This window comes from Euprymna scolopes, chromosome 28 (assembly GCF_053919585.1).
Source record: "Euprymna scolopes isolate OS-2025 chromosome 28, ASM5391958v1, whole genome shotgun sequence".
NCBI classification, from domain to species: Eukaryota; Metazoa; Mollusca; class Cephalopoda; order Sepiida; family Sepiolidae; genus Euprymna; species Euprymna scolopes.
The window spans coordinates 50,610,120-50,624,614 of NC_136509.1; the positions used below are offsets into that span (position 1 = coordinate 50,610,120).

At 33.0% G+C, this 14,495-nt stretch overlaps 1 protein-coding gene across 1 annotated transcript in view; it reads right to left on the reverse strand.

Annotated features, from left to right (window-relative positions):
* LOC145249609 (chloride intracellular channel Clic-like) overlaps positions 1-14,495 on the reverse strand; it is a 133,152-nt gene that overhangs the window by 25,573 nt on the left and 93,084 nt on the right. The gene's annotated exons all lie outside the window — the stretch shown is intronic.

Below are 14,495 nucleotides of genomic sequence, written 5' to 3' on the forward strand. Positions count from 1 at the left end.
ACAAGTACTTGAATGGAATGTGCTCTGATGACTTCATAGCACTTGTGCCCTCTTGACAGACATACAGCAAAATCCTACGTTTTAATGTTGAGGTACCTCGATATCAAAAAGTCTTCTACTTTGGACTGCTAGACTTTGGAATTCCCTCCTTATTTCCCTGACTGTACTATAATCTATAGAAGTTTAAATGTAATGTGAACAGATATCTTGCAGCTCAGTTGAGTTCCACAGTCTCCAGTTATACATGACCCCATATAGTAGCCCCCTTATGTTCCAGGTGGCAATATACCTTATTTAGGATATAAAAAAAATCCCATAAAAATTTATCATTGGATCTTGTTAATCAGATATGGAGTGGATAGAATGTTAGTATATAATTTAATCAGTTGAAAACGATAGAAAATGGGGTTTGCTGAGAGATTAATTGAAGCAGACTTTGAGAAGTTGAATTGAGACCCGATCCAGTCACTTTGGAAGTTGGGTTACACAAAACCAAAGCCCTTTTATATTTTTGGATGTAGTCAGTAACAACTGATGCAGAATAAAAATCACAAACTGGTTATTAGAGAAGAGCTGCAATATGTCAACATGATACGTATGCTGAACAAAACTCAGGAAATTGGTGAGCAAGCAATTTTGATGGTGGCACTTTGCCGGACAAGAACATATTACTACAGAAGGTTGCAATTCAATTTACATCTAAGATCCACTTCAGAAATCTTGCAAAAGGAAGTGAACCAACAATTGCAGAAATTACAGCAGTAAAAAATATAACAAATATTACGAAAAGCAAGATACGTTACTTTTCTACCTATTTGGATTAGTTTTGGATGATTTAACTTATTTTAAAGTGCTTTATTTGCCCAAAACTCGAAAATTAAAAATGGTAAAAATCCACCCAATAAATTGAGAAAAGGAGAAAATGACATGTTTTATATTGCCAGCATATAAGTTAAAACAAATTTAATATTTAAGAGGAAAAACATAAATCGAAGAAAAATACTTAAGTCTTCACAAACTACGGACACGAAAAACATGCATTTACCAGGTTTTGTTTATAAATTATACACTTCAACTACAAACAAATGCTGAACAGCTTGCACAAACTGGAACGGGGGGGGGGTGTAATATAGCCGTTACAGCAGGAAATGAAACCTTCCAAGAGTATGAAAGCCACTTATATCTACTAGCGAATGTTTTATTACTAAACTAAGGAATAAAGTTGACAGGTTATAAAGGCTACAAGCAGCCTTCCAAATATGTTCTTTCATTTACAGAAACAAGTCATGGAAACCCTCTTCATTTCTGTGTTATTGTAGATCTAGTCTGGGCAGCATGATGACGAGTGCTGATAAGAGACAATACAGATCCAAAAAAGTTTTATAAATGTAAACATTTTCTTTAAGTCATTACACAAGCTCTTGAAACAAAAGATAGCAACAGGATTCAGACAACATTTAGACAAGATGAGAAACTGGTCAATCCAGAGCTTAGAATAAACAAATGGGATAAAATGACTTAAAAATAAAACAGAAAATATTTTCAAAGAGATTGATTAAAATAGAAGTAGCAGAACAAGACAATAGAACTTCAAACCATAAGTACGGAAAATACTATTCTCATCTGAGTTGTTCACATAATTTTGGTCTATGCAACCTCCAATATTTAAGTGCATTTTTTTTTGAACTTGTACAAAATTTTGAACTGAACTTTAAACCTTTATAACAAAGAGTGAAAGTTAAATAGTACTCATTCTGTCTCTTTTTCAGAAGAAAAATTACATGACCAACTCCACCCTCCTTGTATTCATCATGTAATCAGCACTCCTATCTTGAAGTGCTTGTCAGTTTGACACCCAGGAATCTTAACTTCATAAAGAAAGCATAAAATAAAAACTTGAAAGCCTGCAGAAATGAAATAAAGATTTGACAATGAGTATATAGAGCTGGTATTTAATTATTTGTAGACAACATTAAATATCATGGGTACATGCAATTAAATCGAATAAGAAATATTTAGAACAAAGAGTTAACTAATACTTTTGTAATAATTTGAAACCCATGCACCAATTGAATATCAAAGTAAATTCAACCACAACAACATTTATGACAAATTTTTAACCATGTTTGCAGGTAAATTTCTATCTAAAAAAAAAAAAAAAAAAAAAAAAAAAAAAAAAAAAAAATATATATATATATATATATATATTTACTTTAAAGTTTGCAATATTTATAGCTAGCAGGACCGGTTAACTGGTGTTGTCCAACCATGTTAAGAACGGCTTTCAGAAAAAGCACCCCATTTTGTGAGGGGGGGGGATCCAAAATATTTTCCCAAAATTTAACCTTCATAATCATTGTCAGGATAACCTCCTGCAAATAATATAAACCAACAAAAATTTTGGGGATAGCAGTGTCTGCTGGATAGAAGTAGATTTGTTCCTCACGCATGCGTACAAATCTGGCAGCCACTGATTTAAAGTGCATAATACAGGTTTTTATATCTAGAAAATTACTTGTATCTGACAAATATGAAATTTTCTTGATTAGCATAGTCGAAAACTTACCCAGACAAGATAAGTAACACAATTGAAATGTAACTAATCATAGGAAAATAATTTAAAAGTAAATGTAAAAAATATAAAAAAGATAAAACACCGTTTTAAAACAAAGTAAAAAAAAAAAATAGTATCATGTAGGTTTCACTAAGCTGCTCCGAAAGCAAAAAATAAAAAATGGTACCCGTACATTTTTTTTTTCAGGGTTCGTTTTGTTTGGGGGGAGGGGGGTAATGTGTGCATAGGAAAGTGTAAGGTTATCAATATTTAATTTTTTGTTTATGTATTAAGTAGATTCCAGAATAATCATCAGCTCTCAGCCAATAAAAATGGGTGGAGTTTGAGAATTTATTTTTGAATCAGGAAATGGAAAGATTATGTTATGTCTGAGTTTATGATCCAGTTGCGAAGGGTGCATCCTTTAAAGATGTGATTGTGATGGTGTTGCTCCTAGGATGAAATTTAGGTTTTATTATAACTGTGTCTAAAATGTTCTAAAGTTACATGGCTAATAGTCTAGACATAATAAATTTGTATGTGGCATCTGTTGTTGCAAACCTACAATACTTTGGTCCAGATGGGAGTTTTTGCAATCAAAATATATACATCTATAGAGATGTCACACTATTTTATCATCAGTTTATTTTTATAAATTCAAAAAATGGCTTAAAATTTTAAAGTTTTCTTTGGGTCTATACAGGAAAATTTGAATGCACTGATTTTGTCATTAAGGAACATATTATCTATATCAAATAAACATTAGTTTTACCTATGGTTTCATGTAAATATTGGCTCCAGTTCTTTTGTACAACTAAAGATATCAAGTATGACTGTTCTTCAGTCAAAATGGCTGATCAAATTAATGCATAGTATTTGAAATAAAAAATATAAGCATTTACATACGTAATTAAACATTATGGTCAATCTTAAATACATTATCCTAGATCTGTATTATAATAAAGCTGACAGGCGTTTTAGCTGTGCCCATTTTGAGAAATGGGCAACTTCGTTTATTTCTAAACCCAGAAATTACCAGTTTAATAAAACTGACAGGTCAAGGCGTATTTTCAAAAGATAATTCAATCCAATACATTTGTGCATCTGGTTTTAATAATCCATACCCATCCCGGAAAAATAACCCTTGTGAATAAAATGAAATTCTGATTCCTACATGAAAATTCATTGTTTTTCTTTAAATTAGAAAGTTATTGACCATGTTTAGGTAATTTGTTCAAAAAATTGGAGCAGTAGATGTATGTGTCTGAAAATATTTAACCGATAAACTCTTAAACTACTGGACATATAACACTTAAATTAACAGGAAGTAGTACTCATACACTAGGAATAATTTATAAGTAAAACTTTTGGAGAGATGAATAATGTGGACAGAAATATGTTAGCAAGTTGAAACAAAATGTTCATATCAATTTACCGACACATTTTTATCACTTCTGTACATGCACAAATTCATTCACAGCTTGAAGTGTTTTAATTTTAAATCTTTCTTACCTGTAGCTTAAACAAGTAGGGAATGCAGCTGGATTACTAAATGTTTTGGTTTCGATTCTAGCTGATGGCACCCCATTTTTAATTTTTTTTTTAACTTAATCAGTTTTATATATATATATATATATATATATACTAGCATTTCAGTCCGGCGTTGCCCGGGTGTCTGGAGCTGTATGTCAAGAAAAAAAAAAAGTGGTAGGAAGGCAGGCTCGACCCCGTACGGCGAAGGAGGAAAAGAACGGGGAAAAAACCTGACGTCTTTGCTGTTACAACCACCGCCAAACCGGAAGTGACATAGGTTTAAATTAAGGCTAGACAATCGAAAGGAGAGGATGACTTTCAAAAATATTGGCGAAAAACGTGACCCCCCCCCCTGTTGAAAAGTGCCCCGTTGAAGGTGAAGATAATATTTTTAGCCAAATTTTTGATATTTGTCTGAAAGATAGAACTTCAAAACGATACTGATCTTGGTAAAATTTGTTGCCTCTGTCAAAAGTTTTAGGCAGACATACAAACATACATACATTTATATATTGGTAACTAAAAATTTTCGACCCAAACTGATTAAAAAGCTTGCCCTATCTTTGAATACCCTTTATGTAAAATTTCAAATGTTTAGATCAGAAATTGTCTGAGTAATTTGGTAGAGACCGCAGGTCTTTTTTTTTTTTTAACTTTGACCCCTATTATGACCCCTTAATATTTATTGTTTGAGGCTCAAATCAAGTTATTAAGTTAGATCCATGTCCAAGAAACCTATATCTAAAATTTCAAATGTTTAGACCCAAAATTGGTGAAGGAGTTTGGTAGAGTTCTCAAAGGTCAAACCATTGAACTGACTCCCTAACAGCCAAATTTCTGGCCGAAAACGGATTACAAAGATTTTTCCCAAATCTCAGTGCCCTGTATATCAAATTTTGAGTCTGTAGACTTAAAATTGACAGTTATTGCATAGAGAAATGTACACAGACACACACGTGTGTGTGTGTGTGTGTGTGTGTGTGTATATATATATATATATATAAGAGAGAATTAGTTCTGTAATATGAAATCTGCATAAATTAAAATATATTTAAGTGAAAATACAGAGTCAGTTCTTCGAGTTTCATGTCTTAATTGACCATCAAAAGAATTGTCAAGATATAAAAAGTGGATGGGATGGTCGTAGAATGTAATAAAATCAAATGCTAACACTTTCAGCTAAATTCCCAAGCAAAATGAGATCTACCTTTGTGAATATGTAAATAAAATTAAAATTTAGAGTGAGGGGGGGGGGGTCAGTTTCACATCAATTTAACGTAAAATGAGTTTATTACAGACATTTTAGTGTTTCAAAATTATTTTTCCGAGAAAAATTCTATGCATATATTTTTGAGGAGATCTACTTGATCAATGCATGGTTTTATGATCTTGCCAGTCGAATTTAGAGTTAGCGGTAAAAAAACTTAAGATCCCTAAAAAGTTAGAATGGGTAAAAAATTATTTAATTTACATACAGAACTGATCCCCCCACTATAAACATTTTCTTCCTGCCAATTTCTTCAAGATAATCACCTAAAATATGAATTTCGTTTTGATGGGATGATTTAGTGGAGATGTTAATCTACAAATTTCCTCTAATTAGCAATATTACGAATATTTTTTTTTTTTTTTTTTTTTTGCAGCAATTAAATCAATCTACAACATATTTTATATTGACAGTAGCAATAACCAAACAAATCTTTATAATTAAAATCAAACCTGGAACATTCTTTGACCGAGTGAAGATACAGAATAGTTAAAGCCCTCCCCCTCCCCATGTAATATTAAAAATTGTTTTCTAAATAATAACACAGAAACTGATTAATACGTGGAGTTTTGTTAATTCTGTTTCTACAGTCTTATGTTGCATACCAATCCTCGATTATTTTCAATTTATTAAATAGTCCAAGTAGCATTTTGTCAACTAATGATGAACTAATGCAAATCTAATGTTAAAAAAAAAAAAAAAAAAAATTGTTTCATGATTTTTAATCAATTTACTTAACATTTGAAAAAAAATTAAGATCTTTCTCACAGAAGAGATGTTGCGAGTTTGCTTTATCGTTATTTTCATGGCAAGTGCTCGACTGAGCTCCAATCTATGGTCCCCCCTCCTTCGCCAAATTTTCAGAAGAAACGCCAGTCTAGCAGAAAACACTCAATTTCCCCCACTCTTTATCTGTGCCTAAACCCAAACAGATTCCATGAACAAAAGGTTCTTTGTTAGAACTGCACGCCTGTGGAATTGTCTTCAGTTTTCCTGCTTTCCAGCTGACTACAATATGGTTATCTTCAAGTCTAACGTAAACGTTTTGATGAGTCGTTCCATAAAAGTTAAATTTACTGAATTTCCATTACTAACGATTACTTTGTCTACTCTTTAATCCTTATCCTCGAGTGGCCTCTTGATAAGTGGGGATGCTTTTGCGTAAAAAAAAACAAAAAAAAACAAAACATTTTTTTATAAGAAATTATAGAACTGAGGACAAAAATTTGGAATTGTCCCGTCATGCAAAGGAAATTTCATAGTCTTACATACTTAACCTTCACTCCCGCCCTCCATTTTTTTTTTCTTGTAAAAAGAAAAAAAAAAAAAAAAAAAAATGGGATAGTATAAATCTCACCTGTGTTTAAATGTATAAATATGTTTGTATGTCTGCCTAAAACTTTCGACAGAGGCGACAGATTTTCATAAGATCTGTATTGGTTTAAAGCTCGACCCTTCAGATGACAATATGAAAAAATTGGCTAAAAACATTAATTCCTTCACCCTCAACTGGACATTTTTCTACAAGGAGGAGGTCGCTTTTTTTTCGCCAATATTTTCGAAAGTAATCCCCTCTTTTCGATTGACTAGCCTTAATTTAAACCTTTGCTGTTGCGTCCATCACCAAATCGGAAATGGCAAAAGAGTCGTTTTTTTTCCTCCTTCGCGGTAAGGGTTCAAAGCCTACCTGTCTATTACCACTTAATTTTTTGCTTAATACACACCTAAATACTCGGGCAACGCCAGGCACCCAGGCTAGTAATAAACAAAAGTAGGAGAACTCAACTCATTTAAATATATTCCTACTCTGACGATCATAGGTAGAACGGGGGGGGGGAACTTTCCAATAATCATTCAGTTATGACTTTCATTCTTCATGTTCCATATGGAAACCATTCTGATTTTATTTTTCTTGCTTACCAATCATGAAGTTTATTTAATGACTACCATAATTATACTTTTCAAATTAAGTTTCAAATCACTTTTCCATTTTGTCAACAAAATATGTAATACATTCACTTTTATTTAGTGTTTTCTGTGGAGTGATTCAATTATTTAAGCCTTTTGAGGGGCTAAAGTGGGGTAATTTTATAAAATTAACAAGTTAATTAAATAAAATGTAATCTGATGGCCAAAATGTTTTTAATCAATTGGGCATAATATGTAAAGTTTTTCAACAGTCCTATATTGCACTTGAAGTATATTTGATAAGAATCTTTTAGTCAACCAAAACGGCAACGCCGGGTAGGAACAGCTAGTAGTAAATGAAAATGTTTAAGTGAGAAAGAAGTTCACGAAAAATGGTCACACAATTTTATTGAAATAAAAGAAAGGAAGAGTTTGCAAGGGTGGGTACAGATTTTTAACACCATTTGTCTCTTTCAATTTAAAGCCTCGCTTGAAAGTTAGGCCACTACAGCCTAGAGCAGATTCAAAGGTGTTAGCCATTATGGCATGCTCCCCTCCCTTGAAAGTTTAATGGTTAACAACACAGCTTGGTGTTTAAAAAAGCGAGAATTCCTTTTGGGTAGAGACAGAGAGAGAGACAGAGAGACCCCCCCCCCCCACCTCAAGAAAAAAAAAAAATAAAATAAATGCTGACCTAGAAAAGCCTTCAACAACATGGAAGTTACCTGGTATAAGACGCCGGCTGTCATTTAAAAAAAAAACAAAAAAAAAAAAAGAAAGAAAAACATTGTTTAGTGTATTAGATACATAAGTAATGTGTCAGCCTTACCTGTACCCTGCTTCTTCCCTCCCCCCACACAAGTAGAATTGGAGAGAGGGGGTGCAATCCAGCATATTGTTTTGAGTGGAAAGGGAAGTTTATTACTCAACTATGTCAAATGATTTACTTAGGCAACGGCTTTTTTTTCTTTTTTGGTTTAAGAGGGGTAATCTTGTGGACAAAACAAAATAGGAAGGCTCTACCCACATTTGGCAGTATAGACAGCAAAACGAAAAGTGGTTAAAATAGAATAAATGTTACCAAAGGAAAGATAAGCCACTCTTGTACTTTGACAAGTTTTAAAAAAAATTATTTTAAAGCGTTTATTTACTTTGTAACACAAGTAGTGTTGAGTCTTAAGACAAGATAAAAAAAAAATAGCCAACATGAAAGTCATCTGGGAGTCGATAACTGTTGCAGGGCTCTATGGACAAATTTATCTTTAGTTGACCTTTGACAACTAAATATTTTCGTTTACTAGCCAAATAGAAAAGTTACTAGCCAAACCAATGTGATTTTTGGAATATGACATCTTCATTCTGTGACGAGTATGTACATCAAGCTTTTTCTGTATATCTTTAAATAAGTGTAATTTTAAATATAAAAATTTTTTATGTTGATTCTTGAAGGTATAAACAGTTTTCTTCAGATGTTTTTTTTTTAAAACGGGCTTCGTTAAAAAGGAGTATATTGTTCTATTAAACTTTTGTTTAAATAATTTGATTTTGCTTTTTTTTTTTTTTTTTTTTTTTTTTAAATAAAAAGTTGAAAAGATTTTTCATTCAGTAGTGAACTTTGGAAGATGTCTTCTGGGGGTCCTCCAGACCCAATGAAGTAGCCAATAAGCCTCTGCACTCTTAGTGCATAGTGTGGGCTGCAATTTCGGCCAGAGGCATCATCGAACCAGTCTTCATCGAAGAATCTGGCGCAGCAGTGACAGTTACCAAGGAGCGGTATGTGGAAGTCCTCAAAACCTTCAAGAGTGAGTTCCAGACCATCTACCAGTTGCTCATGAACAAGTTCTGGTTCCAGCAGGACGGAGCAATCACACCTCAAACCTGTCCAGAGATTGGCTGAAAGAACTTCTGAGGCCGAGTGATCAGTCTCAAAACTGATTTTGAATGGGCACCCCATAGCCCGGACCTAAGCCCCCCCCCCCCGATTTTTTTCTTTGGGGCTATCTTCAGGACAGAGTCTATGCAGGGAAACTCAGAACCATCACAGAACTCAAGGAAGCCATCAGGGAGGAGATGAGAGCCATTACCAATTCGGTCTGTAAGAACGTCATGAACAACTTCATGCTGCACCTCAAGAAATGCACGGAGCTAAATGGAGGCCATCTAGAACATGTGCTGTGTAGAACGGAGAAAAAAAAAAAAGGCCAAAGACCCTAGTGTTTTGATGTGACGTTTTGAATATAGTAAACTAGTTATGACCAAAGTTTCATTCGGACAAAACACTAAGAAATGGGGCCTAATTAGAGTTGGGGCCCGTTTTTTGGGGTCACCCTTTGATATATCCTGTTACAAGTAAGGGAGTAAAGTCCATTTCAAATGTTTAGGGAGGAATTAAAATAAATCAGATATCCCCATATTAAGTCTATTTTCATATTGTCTATGCAAAAAACAAAAAAAAAACTTCAGTTAGAGACAGTTGGATTCAGAGGTTATATAAATAAAGGTGCAAAAACTAACAATGCATAATTTTTGTTAGTCATTTTTGACTGAAAGTGTACGATTGTGACATATACAAAAGTTGTAAGTTTCAAAAACAAAACGAGTCTCTAAAAGAGAAAAAAATTTTTAATGTTGAAACCAGAAAGAATAACGATTCTTACCATTTTATCAGTAGCAAATAATACTTTAACCAATTAATTTTGAAATGTTTTATGCACTGCTGACAGACATGATAAAAAGAAACTTTAAAATTCTTTTAAAATAAAAATTAAGATATACTGAGCTGTATTATTTGGACTACTGCTTTCACCAAAACAATACAAAATATCAATCCTTATCTAAAATTTTCTGAAGTATAATACAGAGTTGTAGGTTAACATTTAGATTACTTTAGCCAATTTGGCCACCATCAGAAGGAAAAAAAAAAACAATGCACTGTAAATAGCAATAACTATAATTTGCACAAATGAACTGGATTTTGGAGTCTACCATTTTCTTGTTCATGAGTATTACATTACTCATTGGGGGGATGCATCCTGAGAATTCTGTGTGAATGTCTGAAATGTACCATGTCTACAAGTGTGTGCATGGTGCACTTTATCAAAACCAAGTGGGTAGTCAGTGTGTGCGTGTGTGTTTGGAGTCAATATAATTGGTTCTCCTCTCGTCTTTTCAGCAATTTCAATTGTTTGACCTAAGATTCAATTTTAGTTTTTTTTTCACTTCAAATGTTGCATGCATCACAGATTGAAGATTAAAGCTCATCTGAAATAGCATCATCTTCACATTAATGTACTTTGAGATTGAACAGATTGAATAATTTTATACAAATACATCGGTTTTATATATTAGTTTTAAAATGTCATACCTGAAGTTTAGCACATGACTTGATGGCCCAGAGATGATTTACTTTTGTTTATCCTAATATATGATTGGAAGCAAATTTTCTTACGATTTCTCCACTCTGGAATATTCAACAATCAAGGACATTTGATATCCTACAGCATTTAACAAGTGGGTGAATTGGTTAGCTGTAATTGTCACTGAAGTACCAAGTAAGTGTCGGCATAGGTGTCGAAAACACATACTACGTAGTCATTTGATTTGCTGCAGCTAAGTTGATAACATTTCACAATTAACAAATTGGTCTCCAATTGCAAATTATCTGAAAATATGACTTCTTGATGTCGGCTGTGCAGGCATTCCAATCACCTGCAATAATCACTCAAATGTAGACTCAACAGTAACCTGCAAATTGTTATAGAAAGACCATCTGGATCAGCATTAAGGGTAGGAGCATGGATGGCAAGGATTCCGACATCGAGAACCAAACCAAACCTTTCAAACAGACATTAGTCAAATGGGCAGGGGCTAAGAAAGCATTGGTAAAGCGAAGGCAATTCAAAGAAAAGAGTTATCAGTCTGTCCATTGTGAAGGTGCTGTTATAGCGATAAGGGGGGAATAACTAAAAAGTAGGAGTTATCGCCCCTTATAAAGATGAGTTCCAGGGAGAGAAAAGGAACATAGCGAACTTCACTGGATATTCAATATCGTTTGTAATTTAATTTTTCTGCCACAAATTGTGCTTAAAAATACAATGAGCTTGCCTTTTTGTTCTATGTTATCCAATAATCCTGACATCACAATTTCTCCAAACACAGAGGTGATATGAAGAAGCATGTTAAGGGACTGATTTTACAACAACTTGTATCAGAAAATCAAACTTTGTAGAGAGAGGCTATGTTAAAGTTGTACTTGAAGAGGGAGCATACTGTAAGCAGTTAGGTTTTTTTTTTTTTTTTTTTTTTTTTTTTCCTGCAAAGATTTTGACATTCCAATAAAAAAGAAAATTTTTCTTTATCTGATCATCTCAGTTAGCAGATTCAACACTTGCAGTGAGTACGTTAGTTTTTGTAGATGTCATCCCAGAATTTATGTTTATGAAAGGAGCATGCATGGAATATTTTGGGAATAGTAAATTCCCTAGCAGCCCCGGCTGCAAGTAGTTAATGACAGGATACACTTTTCCGATTGTCTTATGAGGTCAATAAGGATCATCTTTTTACAATGTAAAAGGTGCACAGTTGCACAGATAAAGTAAAAGTTAAGTGCAGAAACCAAACCCAGAATAGAAAAATTTATAAACTGATTTTCAAGTTTTTATTATAATTGTACTCCAAACATAATTAGCAACGTCATCTATAATATAAATCTCACCCGTATGTATGTCTGTGTCTAAAACTTTGACAGATGCAGCGGACTTTCACAAGACTGGTTAGTATAGTTTTGAAGCTCAACCCTTTGGACGCCAAATATCGAAAAATTAGCTGAAAACATTCCTTAACCCTAAACTGGGCACTTTTCTACAGGAAGGAAGTCGCTTTTTTTCGCTGATATTTTCAAAAGTCATCCCCTCTTTGACTGACTAGCCTTAATTTAAACATTTGTCACTTCCGGTTTGGCGATGGGCACAACAGCAAAGACATCACGCTTTTTTTTTCACATTTTTTTCCTCCTTTGCGGTATGGGTTCCAGCCTGCCTGTTTACTAACATTTTTTGCTCAACACACCTCCAAACACTCGGGAAACGCCGGGCTACCCAGACTGGTTATTTATGAATGTAGAAATGTCCAATGAAAGATGGCCTTGGTGACCAACATACCTCGTGAAAACAAACCTACAGAGCTTCCCAAAGGTTTTCAAAATTATAAAATAGTTTGATCGATTTTGACATCTATTATCAGAATGAGGCTAGAGAAACGTTTGAAAATTTCAATCTATTAAAAGTCAGTCGAATTTTTTGCCAACAGACTTACATAGCCTTAGATGTGTAAAAATCAATATTTGGTTGTGCAAATGGAATGCAGAATTTTTTTTAATCTGCATTATTCAAATAATGAAAAGAGAATTTGAACCTTTACCGAATATATTCAACTAACAGACGATTTATTTTGATAGACGAAACTGCAAGAGATTCAATTCACTTACATTATAAAACTAAAAGCAATGATACAATTAGTTAATGATATTGCTGTTTCTTATATATACAATTTTTACAAATGGCTACCACAAGAGAATGTTTACGTTAGGTACTTTGCATCATTAAAAACTCTTGATTACTTTTTAAACCCAAACACATTAAAAAAAAAAATTATTTGAGAGGGAGGGGAGGCGTCGAAATTGAAGCCACCTATAATTTTACTTATTCCCGAATCCTTTATATATTTAAACATGTCATAAATAAAATTACTTATTTTGTGGGTGGGATAATTAGAATTCAAACCTTCACAATAAAATATAAATTGACTTATTAGACCAAAGTTCTGCTTGCCGGCTGAGGAAGGAGATGTTTTACGACTTCTATTAAAAAAAAAAAAAAATTTTTTTACATATATCCCTAACCACAAACAAAAAGGACCAAATAAAAATGGATTTCCATTTTTTTTTTCTTTGAATTAGATTTTCAGTTACTTTCAAACATGCATTTGAAGATGTATATATCAATACGATAGCGTGTTATTTTGTGTCACATCTTTTTTCTTCCGAGTGACTGTCGTTTAATTGTTATGACCTTCCATTTCCTGTAATAAATTTCACCAAGAATTCTTAAGTTTTGGTTATAGCTGAAGGGACTCGAGTTATTTTTTTCTTCATAAGATTTGGTTTAAACTGATGCACCCAAGTCATATGGATATATTTTTATACTTTTGAAATCACAACTTTAAGAATCAATAGAAAATTGACTATAATAATCTATACGAAATCTGCATAAATTAAAAATATATTTAAGTGTATTTTACGACTGGGCTATGTCGGCGTCCCTGCTAGCTTAAATACTTTTGCAGTTTTAACAAAAGGGCTACAATAATATCAGGGCATCTCCATTTACGCTGAACATCCACAGACTACCAACATCAATATATAACATATGAAAGAGTCCGCTGTGGAATTTCCACAGGTCCTGCTAGTAATTTATGAATATATTTGTAAATTATATTTCCACTTAAAAATAATCCTAAGAAACGCAGGGTCTCGCTTGCTAGTCTAGACAAATAAAACAGATGCATGTGTATGAAAATATTTAAACAAACCTTTAAACTACTCGTCACATAACACTGGAATTAACAGGAAATAGTAATCCTATACCAAAGATGGTTTATAACGAGTAAAATCTTTGTTTGGATGGATGAATAACACATACAGAAATGTCGCCAAGTTGAAATGCAAAATGTTTATTTTAACTTGCCAACATATTTCTATTAGTTTAAGTGGATTAATTTTAAATCTTTATCTGTCGATAGCTCAAATGGTAGGGAATACAGCTGGAGCACTAAATGTTTGGGTTTTTTTTTGATTATAGATGATGGCACAAATTTTTTTATGCATGAATTAAAATATATTTAAGTGTTTTTTACAACCAGTCCCGCTAGTTTCATAAAATTAAGTGCATTAATGATTCATATAAATATTTGAAGCAAACATGGCAGTGATTGAAATGTTGAAATAACCTCCAATGAAAATCAAATTCGTCCCGTATTTTAACTCCATCTCTTATTAATGTGAATTCATTTCCAGTTAAAAATATTTTAAGTACACAAGTATTTATTAAAAAATAAAGAAAAGCAATGAAATTTAAAAAGCTTTACAGTTTAGGAGAAGGACAGAAAAGAGATAAACGACCTTCATTTCTGGTTACTTCAATTTTTAGGCTTGTTAGAAGTAGACTTGATTTAGCA